The 22,438-nt window shown below is 43.3% G+C and overlaps 17 non-coding genes and 18 pseudogenes across 17 annotated transcripts; all 35 read right to left on the bottom strand.

The window, feature by feature from the left end:
* Nucleotides 1-350: 350 nt before the first annotated feature.
* Nucleotides 351-472, bottom strand: LOC149976027 (U4 spliceosomal RNA; annotated as a pseudogene).
* Nucleotides 473-1,063: 591 nt separating this feature from the next.
* LOC118955870 (U4 spliceosomal RNA) lies at nucleotides 1,064-1,205 on the bottom strand. The gene has a single exon (XR_005045651.2). It is a non-coding gene; the product is annotated as a U4 spliceosomal RNA (small nuclear RNA).
* Nucleotides 1,206-1,623: 418 nt separating this feature from the next.
* LOC149976026 (U4 spliceosomal RNA) lies at nucleotides 1,624-1,745 on the bottom strand (annotated as a pseudogene).
* A 591-nt stretch (nucleotides 1,746-2,336) lies between these two features.
* On the bottom strand, nucleotides 2,337-2,478 carry LOC118955862 (U4 spliceosomal RNA). Its single transcript, XR_005045643.2, has one exon. It is a non-coding gene; the product is annotated as a U4 spliceosomal RNA (small nuclear RNA).
* A 418-nt stretch (nucleotides 2,479-2,896) lies between these two features.
* On the bottom strand, nucleotides 2,897-3,018 carry LOC149976025 (U4 spliceosomal RNA; annotated as a pseudogene).
* A 591-nt stretch (nucleotides 3,019-3,609) lies between these two features.
* LOC118955861 (U4 spliceosomal RNA) lies at nucleotides 3,610-3,751 on the bottom strand. Its single transcript, XR_005045642.1, has one exon. It is a non-coding gene; the product is annotated as a U4 spliceosomal RNA (small nuclear RNA).
* Nucleotides 3,752-4,169: 418 nt separating this feature from the next.
* On the bottom strand, nucleotides 4,170-4,291 carry LOC149976024 (U4 spliceosomal RNA; annotated as a pseudogene).
* A 591-nt stretch (nucleotides 4,292-4,882) lies between these two features.
* Nucleotides 4,883-5,024, bottom strand: LOC118955860 (U4 spliceosomal RNA). The gene has a single exon (XR_005045641.1). It is a non-coding gene; the product is annotated as a U4 spliceosomal RNA (small nuclear RNA).
* A 418-nt stretch (nucleotides 5,025-5,442) lies between these two features.
* On the bottom strand, nucleotides 5,443-5,564 carry LOC149976023 (U4 spliceosomal RNA; annotated as a pseudogene).
* A 591-nt stretch (nucleotides 5,565-6,155) lies between these two features.
* Nucleotides 6,156-6,297, bottom strand: LOC118955859 (U4 spliceosomal RNA). The gene has a single exon (XR_005045640.1). It is a non-coding gene; the product is annotated as a U4 spliceosomal RNA (small nuclear RNA).
* A 418-nt stretch (nucleotides 6,298-6,715) lies between these two features.
* On the bottom strand, nucleotides 6,716-6,837 carry LOC149976022 (U4 spliceosomal RNA; annotated as a pseudogene).
* Nucleotides 6,838-7,428: 591 nt separating this feature from the next.
* Nucleotides 7,429-7,570, bottom strand: LOC118955878 (U4 spliceosomal RNA). The gene has a single exon (XR_005045659.2). It is a non-coding gene; the product is annotated as a U4 spliceosomal RNA (small nuclear RNA).
* A 418-nt stretch (nucleotides 7,571-7,988) lies between these two features.
* Nucleotides 7,989-8,110, bottom strand: LOC149976021 (U4 spliceosomal RNA; annotated as a pseudogene).
* Nucleotides 8,111-8,701: 591 nt separating this feature from the next.
* On the bottom strand, nucleotides 8,702-8,843 carry LOC118955886 (U4 spliceosomal RNA). Its single transcript, XR_005045667.2, has one exon. It is a non-coding gene; the product is annotated as a U4 spliceosomal RNA (small nuclear RNA).
* A 418-nt stretch (nucleotides 8,844-9,261) lies between these two features.
* Nucleotides 9,262-9,383, bottom strand: LOC149976020 (U4 spliceosomal RNA; annotated as a pseudogene).
* Nucleotides 9,384-9,974: 591 nt separating this feature from the next.
* On the bottom strand, nucleotides 9,975-10,116 carry LOC118955858 (U4 spliceosomal RNA). Its single transcript, XR_005045639.1, has one exon. It is a non-coding gene; the product is annotated as a U4 spliceosomal RNA (small nuclear RNA).
* A 418-nt stretch (nucleotides 10,117-10,534) lies between these two features.
* Nucleotides 10,535-10,656, bottom strand: LOC149976019 (U4 spliceosomal RNA; annotated as a pseudogene).
* A 591-nt stretch (nucleotides 10,657-11,247) lies between these two features.
* On the bottom strand, nucleotides 11,248-11,389 carry LOC118955934 (U4 spliceosomal RNA). Its single transcript, XR_005045713.1, has one exon. It is a non-coding gene; the product is annotated as a U4 spliceosomal RNA (small nuclear RNA).
* A 418-nt stretch (nucleotides 11,390-11,807) lies between these two features.
* On the bottom strand, nucleotides 11,808-11,929 carry LOC149976018 (U4 spliceosomal RNA; annotated as a pseudogene).
* A 591-nt stretch (nucleotides 11,930-12,520) lies between these two features.
* LOC118955933 (U4 spliceosomal RNA) lies at nucleotides 12,521-12,662 on the bottom strand. Its single transcript, XR_005045712.1, has one exon. It is a non-coding gene; the product is annotated as a U4 spliceosomal RNA (small nuclear RNA).
* Nucleotides 12,663-13,080: 418 nt separating this feature from the next.
* Nucleotides 13,081-13,202, bottom strand: LOC149976017 (U4 spliceosomal RNA; annotated as a pseudogene).
* A 591-nt stretch (nucleotides 13,203-13,793) lies between these two features.
* LOC118955879 (U4 spliceosomal RNA) lies at nucleotides 13,794-13,935 on the bottom strand. The gene has a single exon (XR_005045660.2). It is a non-coding gene; the product is annotated as a U4 spliceosomal RNA (small nuclear RNA).
* A 418-nt stretch (nucleotides 13,936-14,353) lies between these two features.
* LOC149976016 (U4 spliceosomal RNA) lies at nucleotides 14,354-14,475 on the bottom strand (annotated as a pseudogene).
* Nucleotides 14,476-15,066: 591 nt separating this feature from the next.
* LOC118955868 (U4 spliceosomal RNA) lies at nucleotides 15,067-15,208 on the bottom strand. Its single transcript, XR_005045649.2, has one exon. It is a non-coding gene; the product is annotated as a U4 spliceosomal RNA (small nuclear RNA).
* A 418-nt stretch (nucleotides 15,209-15,626) lies between these two features.
* On the bottom strand, nucleotides 15,627-15,748 carry LOC149976015 (U4 spliceosomal RNA; annotated as a pseudogene).
* Nucleotides 15,749-16,339: 591 nt separating this feature from the next.
* On the bottom strand, nucleotides 16,340-16,481 carry LOC118955876 (U4 spliceosomal RNA). Its single transcript, XR_005045657.2, has one exon. It is a non-coding gene; the product is annotated as a U4 spliceosomal RNA (small nuclear RNA).
* Nucleotides 16,482-16,899: 418 nt separating this feature from the next.
* On the bottom strand, nucleotides 16,900-17,021 carry LOC149976014 (U4 spliceosomal RNA; annotated as a pseudogene).
* Nucleotides 17,022-17,612: 591 nt separating this feature from the next.
* LOC118955932 (U4 spliceosomal RNA) lies at nucleotides 17,613-17,754 on the bottom strand. The gene has a single exon (XR_005045711.1). It is a non-coding gene; the product is annotated as a U4 spliceosomal RNA (small nuclear RNA).
* A 418-nt stretch (nucleotides 17,755-18,172) lies between these two features.
* Nucleotides 18,173-18,294, bottom strand: LOC149976013 (U4 spliceosomal RNA; annotated as a pseudogene).
* A 591-nt stretch (nucleotides 18,295-18,885) lies between these two features.
* LOC118955931 (U4 spliceosomal RNA) lies at nucleotides 18,886-19,027 on the bottom strand. Its single transcript, XR_005045710.1, has one exon. It is a non-coding gene; the product is annotated as a U4 spliceosomal RNA (small nuclear RNA).
* Nucleotides 19,028-19,445: 418 nt separating this feature from the next.
* Nucleotides 19,446-19,567, bottom strand: LOC149976012 (U4 spliceosomal RNA; annotated as a pseudogene).
* Nucleotides 19,568-20,158: 591 nt separating this feature from the next.
* Nucleotides 20,159-20,300, bottom strand: LOC118955930 (U4 spliceosomal RNA). The gene has a single exon (XR_005045709.1). It is a non-coding gene; the product is annotated as a U4 spliceosomal RNA (small nuclear RNA).
* Nucleotides 20,301-20,718: 418 nt separating this feature from the next.
* LOC149976011 (U4 spliceosomal RNA) lies at nucleotides 20,719-20,840 on the bottom strand (annotated as a pseudogene).
* A 591-nt stretch (nucleotides 20,841-21,431) lies between these two features.
* On the bottom strand, nucleotides 21,432-21,573 carry LOC118955928 (U4 spliceosomal RNA). The gene has a single exon (XR_005045707.1). It is a non-coding gene; the product is annotated as a U4 spliceosomal RNA (small nuclear RNA).
* A 418-nt stretch (nucleotides 21,574-21,991) lies between these two features.
* Nucleotides 21,992-22,113, bottom strand: LOC149976010 (U4 spliceosomal RNA; annotated as a pseudogene).
* Between the last annotated feature and the right edge of the window lie 325 nt (nucleotides 22,114-22,438).

Here is a 22,438-nt window from a genome sequence, read left to right as displayed (position 1 = left end):
TTTTAACATTGCAATGTCTAGCAGTTCGCCCCCTACCTACCACTTTGGTGGATTCTTGATGACATGTCATTCATGGCAAGGTGGGGTACTTATTCAATAGATGTTACCTTTTTCCAGTAGTAAAAAAAACAATATCGAGAGCAAAGCATTTTGGGTAATCTGCACCACTGGCTCAGCTGCAATGGGTCGCAAACCCAAAACCTTTTCAACTCAACCTTGCCACCGCTGCCTCTAGTGGAAGTGTATAACGTGGCTAAGGGTACCTTACTTCTTGCAAGAATTAGAGGCAGTGTGGGGGGCAAAACTGGAATTGTGGACCAATACCACCTGTTGCTGAACCTATTCTCCCCAAGACTACTTCTGACTATATTTCATGTCGTTCCAATGTAAAGTTTTGGGTTAAGTTGTCACCCAACAATAACCACTCCTCGGATGGACCTCATAGGCTATGATAATGCCACTGCGATAGAATATCAGAAATCTGCTATTCAAACTGCTTGCAGTATCTCGCACAGCTTCTCGGCAAACTGTATTATTTTTTGTTACATTGGTATGTCTAGCAGTTCGCCCCCTACCTAACACTGGTGGATTCTCGATTACATGTAATTAATGGCAAGGTGGGGTACTTGTTCAATAGATGTTCCCTTTTTTCCTGGACAAAACCAATATCGAGAGCAAAGCACTTTGGGTAATCAGCACCGCTGGCTCAGCTGCAATGGGGGACGAACCCAAAACCTTTTCATGTAAATCTTGCCATAGCTGCCTCTAGAGGAGGCAAGACAAAGTGGGTCAAGTGGCTTTGGGTAACATACTACTTGCAACAATTCGAGGCAGTGTGGGGGCAAAGCTGAAACTGTGGGCCCAAACCCGCTGTTGCTGAGTTCATTCTCCCGAACCCTACTTCTGACACAGCATATACTACTGACACCTTTTTTCTGTTTCTACCTAGTTGCAAGATAATGTTCAACTGTCAGCTGAAGCATCAAAAAGGTTATATAATAAATGAGCTGGATGCAGCCCATGTTTGGTCTTGTCACTATCTTCTCTTTCACATGTATAGCAGTCTCACATGAGACTATCAAAAATTGCCAAGGCTGACTATATTTCAAGTCATCCCAAGCGGGGTATTGGGTTAAGTTTTCAACCAGCAATAATCACGCCTCAGATGGACTTCATAGGCTATGATATCGCCTCTGCGAAAGAATGATATATTACAGTTACTCAAACTGTTTACAGTGTTTTGCACAGCTTCTCCTTTAACGGTAACATTGTGTTTTAACATTGCAATGTCTAGCAGTTCGCCCCCTACCTACCACTTTGGTGGATTCTTGATGACATGTCATTCATGGCAAGGTGGGGTACTTATTCAATAGATGTTACCTTTTTCCAGTAGTAAAAAAAACAATATCGAGAGCAAAGCATTTTGGGTAATCTGCACCACTGGCTCAGCTGCAATGGGTCGCAAACCCAAAACCTTTTCAACTCAACCTTGCCACCGCTGCCTCTAGTGGAAGTGTATAACGTGGCTAAGGGTACCTTACTTCTTGCAAGAATTAGAGGCAGTGTGGGGGGCAAAACTGGAATTGTGGACCAATACCACCTGTTGCTGAACCTATTCTCCCCAAGACTACTTCTGACTATATTTCATGTCGTTCCAATGTAAAGTTTTGGGTTAAGTTGTCACCCAACAATAACCACTCCTCGGATGGACCTCATAGGCTATGATAATGCCACTGCGATAGAATATCAGAAATCTGCTATTCAAACTGCTTGCAGTATCTCGCACAGCTTCTCGGCAAACTGTATTATTTTTTGTTACATTGGTATGTCTAGCAGTTCGCCCCCTACCTAACACTGGTGGATTCTCGATTACATGTAATTAATGGCAAGGTGGGGTACTTGTTCAATAGATGTTCCCTTTTTTCCTGGACAAAACCAATATCGAGAGCAAAGCACTTTGGGTAATCAGCACCGCTGGCTCAGCTGCAATGGGGGACGAACCCAAAACCTTTTCATGTAAATCTTGCCATAGCTGCCTCTAGAGGAGGCAAGACAAAGTGGGTCAAGTGGCTTTGGGTAACATACTACTTGCAACAATTCGAGGCAGTGTGGGGGCAAAGCTGAAACTGTGGGCCCAAACCCGCTGTTGCTGAGTTCATTCTCCCGAACCCTACTTCTGACACAGCATATACTACTGACACCTTTTTTCTGTTTCTACCTAGTTGCAAGATAATGTTCAACTGTCAGCTGAAGCATCAAAAAGGTTATATAATAAATGAGCTGGATGCAGCCCATGTTTGGTCTTGTCACTATCTTCTCTTTCACATGTATAGCAGTCTCACATGAGACTATCAAAAATTGCCAAGGCTGACTATATTTCAAGTCATCCCAAGCGGGGTATTGGGTTAAGTTTTCAACCAGCAATAATCACGCCTCAGATGGACTTCATAGGCTATGATATCACCTCTGCGAAAGAATGATATATTACAGCTACTCAAACTGTTTACAGTGTTTTGCACAGCTTCTCCTTTAACGGTAACATTGTGTTTTAACATTGCAATGTCTAGCAGTTCGCCCCCTACCTACCACTTTGGTGGATTCTTGATGACATGTCATTCATGGCAAGGTGGGGTACTTATTCAATAGATGTTACCTTTTTCCAGTAGTAAAAAAAACAATATCGAGAGCAAAGCATTTTGGGTAATCTGCACCACTGGCTCAGCTGCAATGGGTCGCAAACCCAAAACCTTTTCAACTCAACCTTGCCACCGCTGCCTCTAGTGGAAGTGTATAACGTGGCTAAGGGTACCTTACTTCTTGCAAGAATTAGAGGCAGTGTGGGGGGCAAAACTGGAATTGTGGACCAATACCACCTGTTGCTGAACCTATTCTCCCCAAGACTACTTCTGACTATATTTCATGTCGTTCCAATGTAAAGTTTTGGGTTAAGTTGTCACCCAACAATAACCACTCCTCGGATGGACCTCATAGGCTATGATAATGCCACTGCGATAGAATATCAGAAATCTGCTATTCAAACTGCTTGCAGTATCTCGCACAGCTTCTCGGCAAACTGTATTATTTTTTGTTACATTGGTATGTCTAGCAGTTCGCCCCCTACCTAACACTGGTGGATTCTCGATTACATGTAATTAATGGCAAGGTGGGGTACTTGTTCAATAGATGTTCCCTTTTTTCCTGGACAAAACCAATATCGAGAGCAAAGCACTTTGGGTAATCAGCACCGCTGGCTCAGCTGCAATGGGGGACGAACCCAAAACCTTTTCATGTAAATCTTGCCATAGCTGCCTCTAGAGGAGGCAAGACAAAGTGGGTCAAGTGGCTTTGGGTAACATACTACTTGCAACAATTCGAGGCAGTGTGGGGGCAAAGCTGAAACTGTGGGCCCAAACCCGCTGTTGCTGAGTTCATTCTCCCGAACCCTACTTCTGACACAGCATATACTACTGACACCTTTTTTCTGTTTCTACCTAGTTGCAAGATAATGTTCAACTGTCAGCTGAAGCATCAAAAAGGTTATATAATAAATGAGCTGGATGCAGCCCATGTTTGGTCTTGTCACTATCTTCTCTTTCACATGTATAGCAGTCTCACATGAGACTATCAAAAATTGCCAAGGCTGACTATATTTCAAGTCATCCCAAGCGGGGTATTGGGTTAAGTTTTCAACCAGCAATAATCACGCCTCAGATGGACTTCATAGGCTATGATATCGCCTCTGCGAAAGAATGATATATTACAGCTACTCAAACTGTTTACAGTGTTTTGCACAGCTTCTCCTTTAACGGTAACATTGTGTTTTAACATTGCAATGTCTAGCAGTTCGCCCCCTACCTACCACTTTGGTGGATTCTTGATGACATGTCATTCATGGCAAGGTGGGGTACTTATTCAATAGATGTTACCTTTTTCCAGTAGTAAAAAAAACAATATCGAGAGCAAAGCATTTTGGGTAATCTGCACCACTGGCTCAGCTGCAATGGGTCGCAAACCCAAAACCTTTTCAACTCAACCTTGCCACCGCTGCCTCTAGTGGAAGTGTATAACGTGGCTAAGGGTACCTTACTTCTTGCAAGAATTAGAGGCAGTGTGGGGGGCAAAACTGGAATTGTGGACCAATACCACCTGTTGCTGAACCTATTCTCCCCAAGACTACTTCTGACTATATTTCATGTCGTTCCAATGTAAAGTTTTGGGTTAAGTTGTCACCCAACAATAACCACTCCTCGGATGGACCTCATAGGCTATGATAATGCCACTGCGATAGAATATCAGAAATCTGCTATTCAAACTGCTTGCAGTATCTCGCACAGCTTCTCGGCAAACTGTATTATTTTTTGTTACATTGGTATGTCTAGCAGTTCGCCCCCTACCTAACACTGGTGGATTCTCGATTACATGTAATTAATGGCAAGGTGGGGTACTTGTTCAATAGATGTTCCCTTTTTTCCTGGACAAAACCAATATCGAGAGCAAAGCACTTTGGGTAATCAGCACCGCTGGCTCAGCTGCAATGGGGGACGAACCCAAAACCTTTTCATGTAAATCTTGCCATAGCTGCCTCTAGAGGAGGCAAGACAAAGTGGGTCAAGTGGCTTTGGGTAACATACTACTTGCAACAATTCGAGGCAGTGTGGGGGCAAAGCTGAAACTGTGGGCCCAAACCCGCTGTTGCTGAGTTCATTCTCCCGAACCCTACTTCTGACACAGCATATACTACTGACACCTTTTTTCTGTTTCTACCTAGTTGCAAGATAATGTTCAACTGTCAGCTGAAGCATCAAAAAGGTTATATAATAAATGAGCTGGATGCAGCCCATGTTTGGTCTTGTCACTATCTTCTCTTTCACATGTATAGCAGTCTCACATGAGACTATCAAAAATTGCCAAGGCTGACTATATTTCAAGTCATCCCAAGCGGGGTATTGGGTTAAGTTTTCAACCAGCAATAATCACGCCTCAGATGGACTTCATAGGCTATGATATCGCCTCTGCGAAAGAATGATATATTACAGTTACTCAAACTGTTTACAGTGTTTTGCACAGCTTCTCCTTTAACGGTAACATTGTGTTTTAACATTGCAATGTCTAGCAGTTCGCCCCCTACCTACCACTTTGGTGGATTCTTGATGACATGTCATTCATGGCAAGGTGGGGTACTTATTCAATAGATGTTACCTTTTTCCAGTAGTAAAAAAAACAATATCGAGAGCAAAGCATTTTGGGTAATCTGCACCACTGGCTCAGCTGCAATGGGTCGCAAACCCAAAACCTTTTCAACTCAACCTTGCCACCGCTGCCTCTAGTGGAAGTGTATAACGTGGCTAAGGGTACCTTACTTCTTGCAAGAATTAGAGGCAGTGTGGGGGGCAAAACTGGAATTGTGGACCAATACCACCTGTTGCTGAACCTATTCTCCCCAAGACTACTTCTGACTATATTTCATGTCGTTCCAATGTAAAGTTTTGGGTTAAGTTGTCACCCAACAATAACCACTCCTCGGATGGACCTCATAGGCTATGATAATGCCACTGCGATAGAATATCAGAAATCTGCTATTCAAACTGCTTGCAGTATCTCGCACAGCTTCTCGGCAAACTGTATTATTTTTTGTTACATTGGTATGTCTAGCAGTTCGCCCCCTACCTAACACTGGTGGATTCTCGATTACATGTAATTAATGGCAAGGTGGGGTACTTGTTCAATAGATGTTCCCTTTTTTCCTGGACAAAACCAATATCGAGAGCAAAGCACTTTGGGTAATCAGCACCGCTGGCTCAGCTGCAATGGGGGACGAACCCAAAACCTTTTCATGTAAATCTTGCCATAGCTGCCTCTAGAGGAGGCAAGACAAAGTGGGTCAAGTGGCTTTGGGTAACATACTACTTGCAACAATTCGAGGCAGTGTGGGGGCAAAGCTGAAACTGTGGGCCCAAACCCGCTGTTGCTGAGTTCATTCTCCCGAACCCTACTTCTGACACAGCATATACTACTGACACCTTTTTTCTGTTTCTACCTAGTTGCAAGATAATGTTCAACTGTCAGCTGAAGCATCAAAAAGGTTATATAATAAATGAGCTGGATGCAGCCCATGTTTGGTCTTGTCACTATCTTCTCTTTCACATGTATAGCAGTCTCACATGAGACTATCAAAAATTGCCAAGGCTGACTATATTTCAAGTCATCCCAAGCGGGGTATTGGGTTAAGTTTTCAACCAGCAATAATCACGCCTCAGATGGACTTCATAGGCTATGATATCGCCTCTGCGAAAGAATGATATATTACAGCTACTCAAACTGTTTACAGTGTTTTGCACAGCTTCTCCTTTAACGGTAACATTGTGTTTTAACATTGCAATGTCTAGCAGTTCGCCCCCTACCTACCACTTTGGTGGATTCTTGATGACATGTCATTCATGGCAAGGTGGGGTACTTATTCAATAGATGTTACCTTTTTCCAGTAGTAAAAAAAACAATATCGAGAGCAAAGCATTTTGGGTAATCTGCACCACTGGCTCAGCTGCAATGGGTCGCAAACCCAAAACCTTTTCAACTCAACCTTGCCACCGCTGCCTCTAGTGGAAGTGTATAACGTGGCTAAGGGTACCTTACTTCTTGCAAGAATTAGAGGCAGTGTGGGGGGCAAAACTGGAATTGTGGACCAATACCACCTGTTGCTGAACCTATTCTCCCCAAGACTACTTCTGACTATATTTCATGTCGTTCCAATGTAAAGTTTTGGGTTAAGTTGTCACCCAACAATAACCACTCCTCGGATGGACCTCATAGGCTATGATAATGCCACTGCGATAGAATATCAGAAATCTGCTATTCAAACTGCTTGCAGTATCTCGCACAGCTTCTCGGCAAACTGTATTATTTTTTGTTACATTGGTATGTCTAGCAGTTCGCCCCCTACCTAACACTGGTGGATTCTCGATTACATGTAATTAATGGCAAGGTGGGGTACTTGTTCAATAGATGTTCCCTTTTTTCCTGGACAAAACCAATATCGAGAGCAAAGCACTTTGGGTAATCAGCACCGCTGGCTCAGCTGCAATGGGGGACGAACCCAAAACCTTTTCATGTAAATCTTGCCATAGCTGCCTCTAGAGGAGGCAAGACAAAGTGGGTCAAGTGGCTTTGGGTAACATACTACTTGCAACAATTCGAGGCAGTGTGGGGGCAAAGCTGAAACTGTGGGCCCAAACCCGCTGTTGCTGAGTTCATTCTCCCGAACCCTACTTCTGACACAGCATATACTACTGACACCTTTTTTCTGTTTCTACCTAGTTGCAAGATAATGTTCAACTGTCAGCTGAAGCATCAAAAAGGTTATATAATAAATGAGCTGGATGCAGCCCATGTTTGGTCTTGTCACTATCTTCTCTTTCACATGTATAGCAGTCTCACATGAGACTATCAAAAATTGCCAAGGCTGACTATATTTCAAGTCATCCCAAGCGGGGTATTGGGTTAAGTTTTCAACCAGCAATAATCACGCCTCAGATGGACTTCATAGGCTATGATATCGCCTCTGCGAAAGAATGATATATTACAGTTACTCAAACTGTTTACAGTGTTTTGCACAGCTTCTCCTTTAACGGTAACATTGTGTTTTAACATTGCAATGTCTAGCAGTTCGCCCCCTACCTACCACTTTGGTGGATTCTTGATGACATGTCATTCATGGCAAGGTGGGGTACTTATTCAATAGATGTTACCTTTTTCCAGTAGTAAAAAAAACAATATCGAGAGCAAAGCATTTTGGGTAATCTGCACCACTGGCTCAGCTGCAATGGGTCGCAAACCCAAAACCTTTTCAACTCAACCTTGCCACCGCTGCCTCTAGTGGAAGTGTATAACGTGGCTAAGGGTACCTTACTTCTTGCAAGAATTAGAGGCAGTGTGGGGGGCAAAACTGGAATTGTGGACCAATACCACCTGTTGCTGAACCTATTCTCCCCAAGACTACTTCTGACTATATTTCATGTCGTTCCAATGTAAAGTTTTGGGTTAAGTTGTCACCCAACAATAACCACTCCTCGGATGGACCTCATAGGCTATGATAATGCCACTGCGATAGAATATCAGAAATCTGCTATTCAAACTGCTTGCAGTATCTCGCACAGCTTCTCGGCAAACTGTATTATTTTTTGTTACATTGGTATGTCTAGCAGTTCGCCCCCTACCTAACACTGGTGGATTCTCGATTACATGTAATTAATGGCAAGGTGGGGTACTTGTTCAATAGATGTTCCCTTTTTTCCTGGACAAAACCAATATCGAGAGCAAAGCACTTTGGGTAATCAGCACCGCTGGCTCAGCTGCAATGGGGGACGAACCCAAAACCTTTTCATGTAAATCTTGCCATAGCTGCCTCTAGAGGAGGCAAGACAAAGTGGGTCAAGTGGCTTTGGGTAACATACTACTTGCAACAATTCGAGGCAGTGTGGGGGCAAAGCTGAAACTGTGGGCCCAAACCCGCTGTTGCTGAGTTCATTCTCCCGAACCCTACTTCTGACACAGCATATACTACTGACACCTTTTTTCTGTTTCTACCTAGTTGCAAGATAATGTTCAACTGTCAGCTGAAGCATCAAAAAGGTTATATAATAAATGAGCTGGATGCAGCCCATGTTTGGTCTTGTCACTATCTTCTCTTTCACATGTATAGCAGTCTCACATGAGACTATCAAAAATTGCCAAGGCTGACTATATTTCAAGTCATCCCAAGCGGGGTATTGGGTTAAGTTTTCAACCAGCAATAATCACGCCTCAGATGGACTTCATAGGCTATGATATCGCCTCTGCGAAAGAATGATATATTACAGCTACTCAAACTGTTTACAGTGTTTTGCACAGCTTCTCCTTTAACGGTAACATTGTGTTTTAACATTGCAATGTCTAGCAGTTCGCCCCCTACCTACCACTTTGGTGGATTCTTGATGACATGTCATTCATGGCAAGGTGGGGTACTTATTCAATAGATGTTACCTTTTTCCAGTAGTAAAAAAAACAATATCGAGAGCAAAGCATTTTGGGTAATCTGCACCACTGGCTCAGCTGCAATGGGTCGCAAACCCAAAACCTTTTCAACTCAACCTTGCCACCGCTGCCTCTAGTGGAAGTGTATAACGTGGCTAAGGGTACCTTACTTCTTGCAAGAATTAGAGGCAGTGTGGGGGGCAAAACTGGAATTGTGGACCAATACCACCTGTTGCTGAACCTATTCTCCCCAAGACTACTTCTGACTATATTTCATGTCGTTCCAATGTAAAGTTTTGGGTTAAGTTGTCACCCAACAATAACCACTCCTCGGATGGACCTCATAGGCTATGATAATGCCACTGCGATAGAATATCAGAAATCTGCTATTCAAACTGCTTGCAGTATCTCGCACAGCTTCTCGGCAAACTGTATTATTTTTTGTTACATTGGTATGTCTAGCAGTTCGCCCCCTACCTAACACTGGTGGATTCTCGATTACATGTAATTAATGGCAAGGTGGGGTACTTGTTCAATAGATGTTCCCTTTTTTCCTGGACAAAACCAATATCGAGAGCAAAGCACTTTGGGTAATCAGCACCGCTGGCTCAGCTGCAATGGGGGACGAACCCAAAACCTTTTCATGTAAATCTTGCCATAGCTGCCTCTAGAGGAGGCAAGACAAAGTGGGTCAAGTGGCTTTGGGTAACATACTACTTGCAACAATTCGAGGCAGTGTGGGGGCAAAGCTGAAACTGTGGGCCCAAACCCGCTGTTGCTGAGTTCATTCTCCCGAACCCTACTTCTGACACAGCATATACTACTGACACCTTTTTTCTGTTTCTACCTAGTTGCAAGATAATGTTCAACTGTCAGCTGAAGCATCAAAAAGGTTATATAATAAATGAGCTGGATGCAGCCCATGTTTGGTCTTGTCACTATCTTCTCTTTCACATGTATAGCAGTCTCACATGAGACTATCAAAAATTGCCAAGGCTGACTATATTTCAAGTCATCCCAAGCGGGGTATTGGGTTAAGTTTTCAACCAGCAATAATCACGCCTCAGATGGACTTCATAGGCTATGATATCGCCTCTGCGAAAGAATGATATATTACAGCTACTCAAACTGTTTACAGTGTTTTGCACAGCTTCTCCTTTAACGGTAACATTGTGTTTTAACATTGCAATGTCTAGCAGTTCGCCCCCTACCTACCACTTTGGTGGATTCTTGATGACATGTCATTCATGGCAAGGTGGGGTACTTATTCAATAGATGTTACCTTTTTCCAGTAGTAAAAAAAACAATATCGAGAGCAAAGCATTTTGGGTAATCTGCACCACTGGCTCAGCTGCAATGGGTCGCAAACCCAAAACCTTTTCAACTCAACCTTGCCACCGCTGCCTCTAGTGGAAATGTATAACGTGGCTAAGGGTACCTTACTTCTTGCAAGAATTAGAGGCAGTGTGGGGGGCAAAACTGGAATTGTGGACCAATACCACCTGTTGCTGAACCTATTCTCCCCAAGACTACTTCTGACTATATTTCATGTCGTTCCAATGTAAAGTTTTGGGTTAAGTTGTCACCCAACAATAACCACTCCTCGGATGGACCTCATAGGCTATGATAATGCCACTGCGATAGAATATCAGAAATCTGCTATTCAAACTGCTTGCAGTATCTCGCACAGCTTCTCGGCAAACTGTATTATTTTTTGTTACATTGGTATGTCTAGCAGTTCGCCCCCTACCTAACACTGGTGGATTCTCGATTACATGTAATTAATGGCAAGGTGGGGTACTTGTTCAATAGATGTTCCCTTTTTTCCTGGACAAAACCAATATCGAGAGCAAAGCACTTTGGGTAATCAGCACCGCTGGCTCAGCTGCAATGGGGGACGAACCCAAAACCTTTTCATGTAAATCTTGCCATAGCTGCCTCTAGAGGAGGCAAGACAAAGTGGGTCAAGTGGCTTTGGGTAACATACTACTTGCAACAATTCGAGGCAGTGTGGGGGCAAAGCTGAAACTGTGGGCCCAAACCCGCTGTTGCTGAGTTCATTCTCCCGAACCCTACTTCTGACACAGCATATACTACTGACACCTTTTTTCTGTTTCTACCTAGTTGCAAGATAATGTTCAACTGTCAGCTGAAGCATCAAAAAGGTTATATAATAAATGAGCTGGATGCAGCCCATGTTTGGTCTTGTCACTATCTTCTCTTTCACATGTATAGCAGTCTCACATGAGACTATCAAAAATTGCCAAGGCTGACTATATTTCAAGTCATCCCAAGCGGGGTATTGGGTTAAGTTTTCAACCAGCAATAATCACGCCTCAGATGGACTTCATAGGCTATGATATCGCCTCTGCGAAAGAATGATATATTACAGCTACTCAAACTGTTTACAGTGTTTTGCACAGCTTCTCCTTTAACGGTAATATTGTGTTTTAACATTGCAATGTCTAGCAGTTCGCCCCCTACCTACCACTTTGGTGGATTCTTGATGACATGTCATTCATGGCAAGGTGGGGTACTTATTCAATAGATGTTACCTTTTTCCAGTAGTAAAAAAAACAATATCGAGAGCAAAGCATTTTGGGTAATCTGCACCACTGGCTCAGCTGCAATGGGTCGCAAACCCAAAACCTTTTCAACTCAACCTTGCCACCGCTGCCTCTAGTGGAAGTGTATAACGTGGCTAAGGGTACCTTACTTCTTGCAAGAATTAGAGGCAGTGTGGGGGGCAAAACTGGAATTGTGGACCAATACCACCTGTTGCTGAACCTATTCTCCCCAAGACTACTTCTGACTATATTTCATGTCGTTCCAATGTAAAGTTTTGGGTTAAGTTGTCACCCAACAATAACCACTCCTCGGATGGACCTCATAGGCTATGATAATGCCACTGCGATAGAATATCAGAAATCTGCTATTCAAACTGCTTGCAGTATCTCGCACAGCTTCTCGGCAAACTGTATTATTTTTTGTTACATTGGTATGTCTAGCAGTTCGCCCCCTACCTAACACTGGTGGATTCTCGATTACATGTAATTAATGGCAAGGTGGGGTACTTGTTCAATAGATGTTCCCTTTTTTCCTGGACAAAACCAATATCGAGAGCAAAGCACTTTGGGTAATCAGCACCGCTGGCTCAGCTGCAATGGGGGACGAACCCAAAACCTTTTCATGTAAATCTTGCCATAGCTGCCTCTAGAGGAGGCAAGACAAAGTGGGTCAAGTGGCTTTGGGTAACATACTACTTGCAACAATTCGAGGCAGTGTGGGGGCAAAGCTGAAACTGTGGGCCCAAACCCGCTGTTGCTGAGTTCATTCTCCCGAACCCTACTTCTGACACAGCATATACTACTGACACCTTTTTTCTGTTTCTACCTAGTTGCAAGATAATGTTCAACTGTCAGCTGAAGCATCAAAAAGGTTATATAATAAATGAGCTGGATGCAGCCCATGTTTGGTCTTGTCACTATCTTCTCTTTCACATGTATAGCAGTCTCACATGAGACTATCAAAAATTGCCAAGGCTGACTATATTTCAAGTCATCCCAAGCGGGGTATTGGGTTAAGTTTTCAACCAGCAATAATCACGCCTCAGATGGACTTCATAGGCTATGATATCGCCTCTGCGAAAGAATGATATATTACAGCTACTCAAACTGTTTACAGTGTTTTGCACAGCTTCTCCTTTAACGGTAATATTGTGTTTTAACATTGCAATGTCTAGCAGTTCGCCCCCTACCTACCACTTTGGTGGATTCTTGATGACATGTCATTCATGGCAAGGTGGGGTACTTATTCAATAGATGTTACCTTTTTCCAGTAGTAAAAAAAACAATATCGAGAGCAAAGCATTTTGGGTAATCTGCACCACTGGCTCAGCTGCAATGGGTCGCAAACCCAAAACCTTTTCAACTCAACCTTGCCACCGCTGCCTCTAGTGGAAATGTATAACGTGGCTAAGGGTACCTTACTTCTTGCAAGAATTAGAGGCAGTGTGGGGGGCAAAACTGGAATTGTGGACCAATACCACCTGTTGCTGAACCTATTCTCCCCAAGACTACTTCTGACTATATTTCATGTCGTTCCAATGTAAAGTTTTGGGTTAAGTTGTCACCCAACAATAACCACTCCTCGGATGGACCTCATAGGCTATGATAATGCCACTGCGATAGAATATCAGAAATCTGCTATTCAAACTGCTTGCAGTATCTCGCACAGCTTCTCGGCAAACTGTATTATTTTTTGTTACATTGGTATGTCTAGCAGTTCGCCCCCTACCTAACACTGGTGGATTCTCGATTACATGTAATTAATGGCAAGGTGGGGTACTTGTTCAATAGATGTTCCCTTTTTTCCTGGACAAAACCAATATCGAGAGCAAAGCACTTTGGGTAATCAGCACCGCTGGCTCAGCTGCAATGGGGGACGAACCCAAAACCTTTTCATGTAAATCTTGCCATAGCTGCCTCTAGAGGAGGCAAGACAAAGTGGGTCAAGTGGCTTTGGGTAACATACTACTTGCAACAATTCGAGGCAGTGTGGGGGCAAAGCTGAAACTGTGGGCCCAAACCCGCTGTTGCTGAGTTCATTCTCCCGAACCCTACTTCTGACACAGCATATACTACTGACACCTTTTTTCTGTTTCTACCTAGTTGCAAGATAATGTTCAACTGTCAGCTGAAGCATCAAAAAGGTTATATAATAAATGAGCTGGATGCAGCCCATGTTTGGTCTTGTCACTATCTTCTCTTTCACATGTATAGCAGTCTCACATGAGACTATCAAAAATTGCCAAGGCTGACTATATTTCAAGTCATCCCAAGCGGGGTATTGGGTTAAGTTTTCAACCAGCAATAATCACGCCTCAGATGGACTTCATAGGCTATGATATCGCCTCTGCGAAAAAATGATATATTACAGCTACTCAAACTGTTTACAGTGTTTTGCACAGCTTCTCCTTTAACGGTAATATTGTGTTTTAACATTGCAATGTCTAGCAGTTCGCCCCCTACCTACCACTTTGGTGGATTCTTGATGACATGTCATTCATGGCAAGGTGGGGTACTTATTCAATAGATGTTACCTTTTTCCAGTAGTAAAAAAAACAATATCGAGAGCAAAGCATTTTGGGTAATCTGCACCACTGGCTCAGCTGCAATGGGTCGCAAACCCAAAACCTTTTCAACTCAACCTTGCCACCGCTGCCTCTAGTGGAAGTGTATAACGTGGCTAAGGGTACCTTACTTCTTGCAAGAATTAGAGGCAGTGTGGGGGGCAAAACTGGAATTGTGGACCAATACCACCTGTTGCTGAACCTATTCTCCCCAAGACTACTTCTGACTATATTTCATGTCGTTCCAATGTAAAGTTTTGGGTTAAGTTGTCACCCAACAATAACCACTCCTCGGATGGACCTCATAGGCTATGATAATGCCACTGCGATAGAATATCAGAAATCTGCTATTCAAACTGCTTGCAGTATCTCGCACAGCTTCTCGGCAAACTGTATTATTTTTTGTTACATTGGTATGTCTAGCAGTTCGCCCCCTACCTAACACTGGTGGATTCTCGATTACATGTAATTAATGGCAAGGTGGGGTACTTGTTCAATAGATGTTCCCTTTTTTCCTGGACAAAACCAATATCGAGAGCAAAGCACTTTGGGTAATCAGCACCGCTGGCTCAGCTGCAATGGGGGACGAACCCAAAACCTTTTCATGTAAATCTTGCCATAGCTGCCTCTAGAGGAGGCAAGACAAAGTGGGTCAAGTGGCTTTGGGTAACATACTACTTGCAACAATTCGAGGCAGTGTGGGGGCAAAGCTGAAACTGTGGGCCCAAACCCGCTGTTGCTGAGTTCATTCTCCCGAACCCTACTTCTGACACAGCATATACTACTGACACCTTTTTTCTGTTTCTACCTAGTTGCAAGATAATGTTCAACTGTCAGCTGAAGCATCAAAAAGGTTATATAATAAATGAGCTGGATGCAGCCCATGTTTGGTCTTGTCACTATCTTCTCTTTCACATGTATAGCAGTCTCACATGAGACTATCAAAAATTGCCAAGGCTGACTATATTTCAAGTCATCCCAAGCGGGGTATTGGGTTAAGTTTTCAACCAGCAATAATCACGCCTCAGATGGACTTCATAGGCTATGATATCGCCTCTGCGAAAGAATGATATATTACAGCTACTCAAACTGTTTACAGTGTTTTGCACAGCTTCTCCTTTAACGGTAATATTGTGTTTTAACATTGCAATGTCTAGCAGTTCGCCCCCTACCTACCACTTTGGTGGATTCTTGATGACATGTCATTCATGGCAAGGTGGGGTACTTATTCAATAGATGTTACCTTTTTCCAGTAGTAAAAAAAACAATATCGAGAGCAAAGCATTTTGGGTAATCTGCACCACTGGCTCAGCTGCAATGGGTCGCAAACCCAAAACCTTTTCAACTCAACCTTGCCACCGCTGCCTCTAGTGGAAGTGTATAACGTGGCTAAGGGTACCTTACTTCTTGCAAGAATTAGAGGCAGTGTGGGGGGCAAAACTGGAATTGTGGACCAATACCACCTGTTGCTGAACCTATTCTCCCCAAGACTACTTCTGACTATATTTCATGTCGTTCCAATGTAAAGTTTTGGGTTAAGTTGTCACCCAACAATAACCACTCCTCGGATGGACCTCATAGGCTATGATAATGCCACTGCGATAGAATATCAGAAATCTGCTATTCAAACTGCTTGCAGTATCTCGCACAGCTTCTCGGCAAACTGTATTATTTTTTGTTACATTGGTATGTCTAGCAGTTCGCCCCCTACCTAACACTGGTGGATTCTCGATTACATGTAATTAATGGCAAGGTGGGGTACTTGTTCAATAGATGTTCCCTTTTTTCCTGGACAAAACCAATATCGAGAGCAAAGCACTTTGGGTAATCAGCACCGCTGGCTCAGCTGCAATGGGGGACGAACCCAAAACCTTTTCATGTAAATCTTGCCATAGCTGCCTCTAGAGGAGGCAAGACAAAGTGGGTCAAGTGGCTTTGGGTAACATACTACTTGCAACAATTCGAGGCAGTGTGGGGGCAAAGCTGAAACTGTGGGCCCAAACCCGCTGTTGCTGAGTTCATTCTCCCGAACCCTACTTCTGACACAGCATATACTACTGACACCTTTTTTCTGTTTCTACCTAGTTGCAAGATAATGTTCAACTGTCAGCTGAAGCATCAAAAAGGTTATATAATAAATGAGCTGGATGCAGCCCATGTTTGGTCTTGTCACTATCTTCTCTTTCACATGTATAGCAGTCTCACATGAGACTATCAAAAATTGCCAAGGCTGACTATATTTCAAGTCATCCCAAGCGGGGTATTGGGTTAAGTTTTCAACCAGCAATAATCACGCCTCAGATGGACTTCATAGGCTATGATATCGCCTCTGCGAAAGAATGATATATTACAGCTACTCAAACTGTTTACAGTGTTTTGCACAGCTTCTCCTTTAACGGTAATATTGTGTTTTAACATTGCAATGTCTAGCAGTTCGCCCCCTACCTACCACTTTGGTGGATTCTTGATGACATGTCATTCATGGCAAGGTGGGGTACTTATTCAATAGATGTTACCTTTTTCCAGTAGTAAAAAAAACAATATCGAGAGCAAAGCATTTTGGGTAATCTGCACCACTGGCTCAGCTGCAATGGGTCGCAAACCCAAAACCTTTTCAACTCAACCTTGCCACCGCTGCCTCTAGTGGAAATGTATAACGTGGCTAAGGGTACCTTACTTCTTGCAAGAATTAGAGGCAGTGTGGGGGGCAAAACTGGAATTGTGGACCAATACCACCTGTTGCTGAACCTATTCTCCCCAAGACTACTTCTGACTATATTTCATGTCGTTCCAATGTAAAGTTTTGGGTTAAGTTGTCACCCAACAATAACCACTCCTCGGATGGACCTCATAGGCTATGATAATGCCACTGCGATAGAATATCAGAAATCTGCTATTCAAACTGCTTGCAGTATCTCGCACAGCTTCTCGGCAAACTGTATTATTTTTTGTTACATTGGTATGTCTAGCAGTTCGCCCCCTACCTAACACTGGTGGATTCTCGATTACATGTAATTAATGGCAAGGTGGGGTACTTGTTCAATAGATGTTCCCTTTTTTCCTGGACAAAACCAATATCGAGAGCAAAGCACTTTGGGTAATCAGCACCGCTGGCTCAGCTGCAATGGGGGACGAACCCAAAACCTTTTCATGTAAATCTTGCCATAGCTGCCTCTAGAGGAGGCAAGACAAAGTGGGTCAAGTGGCTTTGGGTAACATACTACTTGCAACAATTCGAGGCAGTGTGGGGGCAAAGCTGAAACTGTGGGCCCAAACCCGCTGTTGCTGAGTTCATTCTCCCGAACCCTACTTCTGACACAGCATATACTACTGACACCTTTTTTCTGTTTCTACCTAGTTGCAAGATAATGTTCAACTGTCAGCTGAAGCATCAAAAAGGTTATATAATAAATGAGCTGGATGCAGCCCATGTTTGGTCTTGTCACTATCTTCTCTTTCACATGTATAGCAGTCTCACATGAGACTATCAAAAATTGCCAAGGCTGACTATATTTCAAGTCATCCCAAGCGGGGTATTGGGTTAAGTTTTCAACCAGCAATAATCACGCCTCAGATGGACTTCATAGGCTATGATATCGCCTCTGCGAAAGAATGATATATTACAGCTACTCAAACTGTTTACAGTGTTTTGCACAGCTTCTCCTTTAACGGTAATATTGTGTTTTAACATTGCAATGTCTAGCAGTTCGCCCCCTACCTACCACTTTGGTGGATTCTTGATGACATGTCATTCATGGCAAGGTGGGGTACTTATTCAATAGATGTTACCTTTTTCCAGTAGTAAAAAAAACAATATCGAGAGCAAAGCATTTTGGGTAATCTGCACCACTGGCTCAGCTGCAATGGGTCGCAAACCCAAAACCTTTTCAACTCAACCTTGCCACCGCTGCCTCTAGTGGAAGTGTATAACGTGGCTAAGGGTACCTTACTTCTTGCAAGAATTAGAGGCAGTGTGGGGGGCAAAACTGGAATTGTGGACCAATACCACCTGTTGCTGAACCTATTCTCCCCAAGACTACTTCTGACTATATTTCATGTCGTTCCAATGTAAAGTTTTGGGTTAAGTTGTCACCCAACAATAACCACTCCTCGGATGGACCTCATAGGCTATGATAATGCCACTGCGATAGAATATCAGAAATCTGCTATTCAAACTGCTTGCAGTATCTCGCACAGCTTCTCGGCAAACTGTATTATTTTTTGTTACATTGGTATGTCTAGCAGTTCGCCCCCTACCTAACACTGGTGGATTCTCGATTACATGTAATTAATGGCAAGGTGGGGTACTTGTTCAATAGATGTTCCCTTTTTTCCTGGACAAAACCAATATCGAGAGCAAAGCACTTTGGGTAATCAGCACCGCTGGCTCAGCTGCAATGGGGGACGAACCCAAAACCTTTTCATGTAAATCTTGCCATAGCTGCCTCTAGAGGAGGCAAGACAAAGTGGGTCAAGTGGCTTTGGGTAACATACTACTTGCAACAATTCGAGGCAGTGTGGGGGCAAAGCTGAAACTGTGGGCCCAAACCCGCTGTTGCTGAGTTCATTCTCCCGAACCCTACTTCTGACACAGCATATACTACTGACACCTTTTTTCTGTTTCTACCTAGTTGCAAGATAATGTTCAACTGTCAGCTGAAGCATCAAAAAGGTTATATAATAAATGAGCTGGATGCAGCCCATGTTTGGTCTTGTCACTATCTTCTCTTTCACATGTATAGCAGTCTCACATGAGACTATCAAAAATTGCCAAGGCTGACTATATTTCAAGTCATCCCAAGCGGGGTATTGGGTTAAGTTTTCAACCAGCAATAATCACGCCTCAGATGGACTTCATAGGCTATGATATCGCCTCTGCGAAAGAATGATATATTACAGCTACTCAAACTGTTTACAGTGTTTTGCACAGCTTCTCCTTTAACGGTAATATTGTGTTTTAACATTGCAATGTCTAGCAGTTCGCCCCCTACCTACCACTTTGGTGGATTCTTGATGACATGTCATTCATGGCAAGGTGGGGTACTTATTCAATAGATGTTACCTTTTTCCAGTAGTAAAAAAAACAATATCGAGAGCAAAGCATTTTGGGTAATCTGCACCACTGGCTCAGCTGCAATGGGTCGCAAACCCAAAACCTTTTCAACTCAACCTTGCCACCGCTGCCTCTAGTGGAAGTGTATAACGTGGCTAAGGGTACCTTACTTCTTGCAAGAATTAGAGGCAGTGTGGGGGGCAAAACTGGAATTGTGGACCAATACCACCTGTTGCTGAACCTATTCTCCCCAAGACTACTTCTGACTATATTTCATGTCGTTCCAATGTAAAGTTTTGGGTTAAGTTGTCACCCAACAATAACCACTCCTCGGATGGACCTCATAGGCTATGATAATGCCACTGCGATAGAATATCAGAAATCTGCTATTCAAACTGCTTGCAGTATCTCGCACAGCTTCTCGGCAAACTGTATTATTTTTTGTTACATTGGTATGTCTAGCAGTTCGCCCCCTACCTAACACTGGTGGATTCTCGATTACATGTAATTAATGGCAAGGTGGGGTACTTGTTCAATAGATGTTCCCTTTTTTCCTGGACAAAACCAATATCGAGAGCAAAGCACTTTGGGTAATCAGCACCGCTGGCTCAGCTGCAATGGGGGACGAACCCAAAACCTTTTCATGTAAATCTTGCCATAGCTGCCTCTAGAGGAGGCAAGACAAAGTGGGTCAAGTGGCTTTGGGTAACATACTACTTGCAACAATTCGAGGCAGTGTGGGGGCAAAGCTGAAACTGTGGGCCCAAACCCGCTGTTGCTGAGTTCATTCTCCCGAACCCTACTTCTGACACAGCATATACTACTGACACCTTTTTTCTGTTTCTACCTAGTTGCAAGATAATGTTCAACTGTCAGCTGAAGCATCAAAAAGGTTATATAATAAATGAGCTGGATGCAGCCCATGTTTGGTCTTGTCACTATCTTCTCTTTCACATGTATAGCAGTCTCACATGAGACTATCAAAAATTGCCAAGGCTGACTATATTTCAAGTCATCCCAAGCGGGGTATTGGGTTAAGTTTTCAACCAGCAATAATCACGCCTCAGATGGACTTCATAGGCTATGATATCGCCTCTGCGAAAGAATGATATATTACAGCTACTCAAACTGTTTACAGTGTTTTGCACAGCTTCTCCTTTAACGGTAATATTGTGTTTTAACATTGCAATGTCTAGCAGTTCGCCCCCTACCTACCACTTTGGTGGATTCTTGATGACATGTCATTCATGGCAAGGTGGGGTACTTATTCAATAGATGTTACCTTTTTCCAGTAGTAAAAAAAACAATATCGAGAGCAAAGCATTTTGGGTAATCTGCACCACTGGCTCAGCTGCAATGGGTCGCAAACCCAAAACCTTTTCAACTCAACCTTGCCACCGCTGCCTCTAGTGGAAATGTATAACGTGGCTAAGGGTACCTTACTTCTTGCAAGAATTAGAGGCAGTGTGGGGGGCAAAACTGGAATTGTGGACCAATACCACCTGTTGCTGAACCTATTCTCCCCAAGACTACTTCTGACTATATTTCATGTCGTTCCAATGTAAAGTTTTGGGTTAAGTTGTCACCCAACAATAACCACTCCTCGGATGGACCTCATAGGCTATGATAATGCCACTGCGATAGAATATCAGAAATCTGCTATTCAAACTGCTTGCAGTATCTCGCACAGCTTCTCGGCAAACTGTATTATTTTTTGTTACATTGGTATGTCTAGCAGTTCGCCCCCTACCTAACACTGGTGGATTCTCGATTACATGTAATTAATGGCAAGGTGGGGTACTTGTTCAATAGATGTTCCCTTTTTTCCTGGACAAAACCAATATCGAGAGCAAAGCACTTTGGGTAATCAGCACCGCTGGCTCAGCTGCAATGGGGGACGAACCCAAAACCTTTTCATGTAAATCTTGCCATAGCTGCCTCTAGAGGAGGCAAGACAAAGTGGGTCAAGTGGCTTTGGGTAACATACTACTTGCAACAATTCGAGGCAGTGTGGGGGCAAAGCTGAAACTGTGGGCCCAAACCCGCTGTTGCTGAGTTCATTCTCCCGAACCCTACTTCTGACACAGCATATACTACTGACACCTTTTTTCTGTTTCTACCTAGTTGCAAGATAATGTTCAACTGTCAGCTGAAGCATCAAAAAGGTTATATAATAAATGAGCTGGATGCAGCCCATGTTTGGTCTTGTCACTATCTTCTCTTTCACATGTATAGCAGTCTCACATGAGACTATCAAAAATTGCCAAGGCTGACTATATTTCAAGTCATCCCAAGCGGGGTATTGGGTTAAGTTTTCAACCAGCAATAATCACGCCTCAGATGGACTTCATAGGCTATGATATCGCCTCTGCGAAAGAATGATATATTACAGCTACTCAAACTGTTTACAGTGTTTTGCACAGCTTCTCCTTTAACGGTAATATTGTGTTTTAACATTGCAATGTCTAGCAGTTCGCCCCCTACCTACCACTTTGGTGGATTCTTGATGACATGTCATTCATGGCAAGGTGGGGTACTTATTCAATAGATGTTACCTTTTTCCAGTAGTAAAAAAAACAATATCGAGAGCAAAGCATTTTGGGTAATCTGCACCACTGGCTCAGCTGCAATGGGTCGCAAACCCAAAACCTTTTCAACTCAACCTTGCCACCGCTGCCTCTAGTGGAAATGTATAACGTGGCTAAGGGTACCTTACTTCTTGCAAGAATTAGAGGCAGTGTGGGGGGCAAAACTGGAATTGTGGACCAATACCACCTGTTGCTGAACCTATTCTCCCCAAGACTACTTCTGACTATATTTCATGTCGTTCCAATGTAAAGTTTTGGGTTAAGTTGTCACCCAACAATAACCACTCCTCGGATGGACCTCATAGGCTATGATAATGCCACTGCGATAGAATATCAGAAATCTGCTATTCAAACTGCTTGCAGTATCTCGCACAGCTTCTCGGCAAACTGTATTATTTTTTGTTACATTGGTATGTCTAGCAGTTCGCCCCCTACCTAACACTGGTGGATTCTCGATTACATGTAATTAATGGCAAGGTGGGGTACTTGTTCAATAGATGTTCCCTTTTTTCCTGGACAAAACCAATATCGAGAGCAAAGCACTTTGGGTAATCAGCACCGCTGGCTCAGCTGCAATGGGGGACGAACCCAAAACCTTTTCATGTAAATCTTGCCATAGCTGCCTCTAGAGGAGGCAAGACAAAGTGGGTCAAGTGG

This window comes from Oncorhynchus mykiss, chromosome 17, assembly GCF_057628025.1.
Source record: "Oncorhynchus mykiss isolate SJ-2025 chromosome 17, ASM5762802v1, whole genome shotgun sequence".
NCBI classification, from domain to species: Eukaryota; Metazoa; Chordata; class Actinopteri; order Salmoniformes; family Salmonidae; genus Oncorhynchus; species Oncorhynchus mykiss.
Note: the sequence above shows the minus strand (reverse complement) of the source record. Positions and strands in the feature narration are given on the sequence as shown.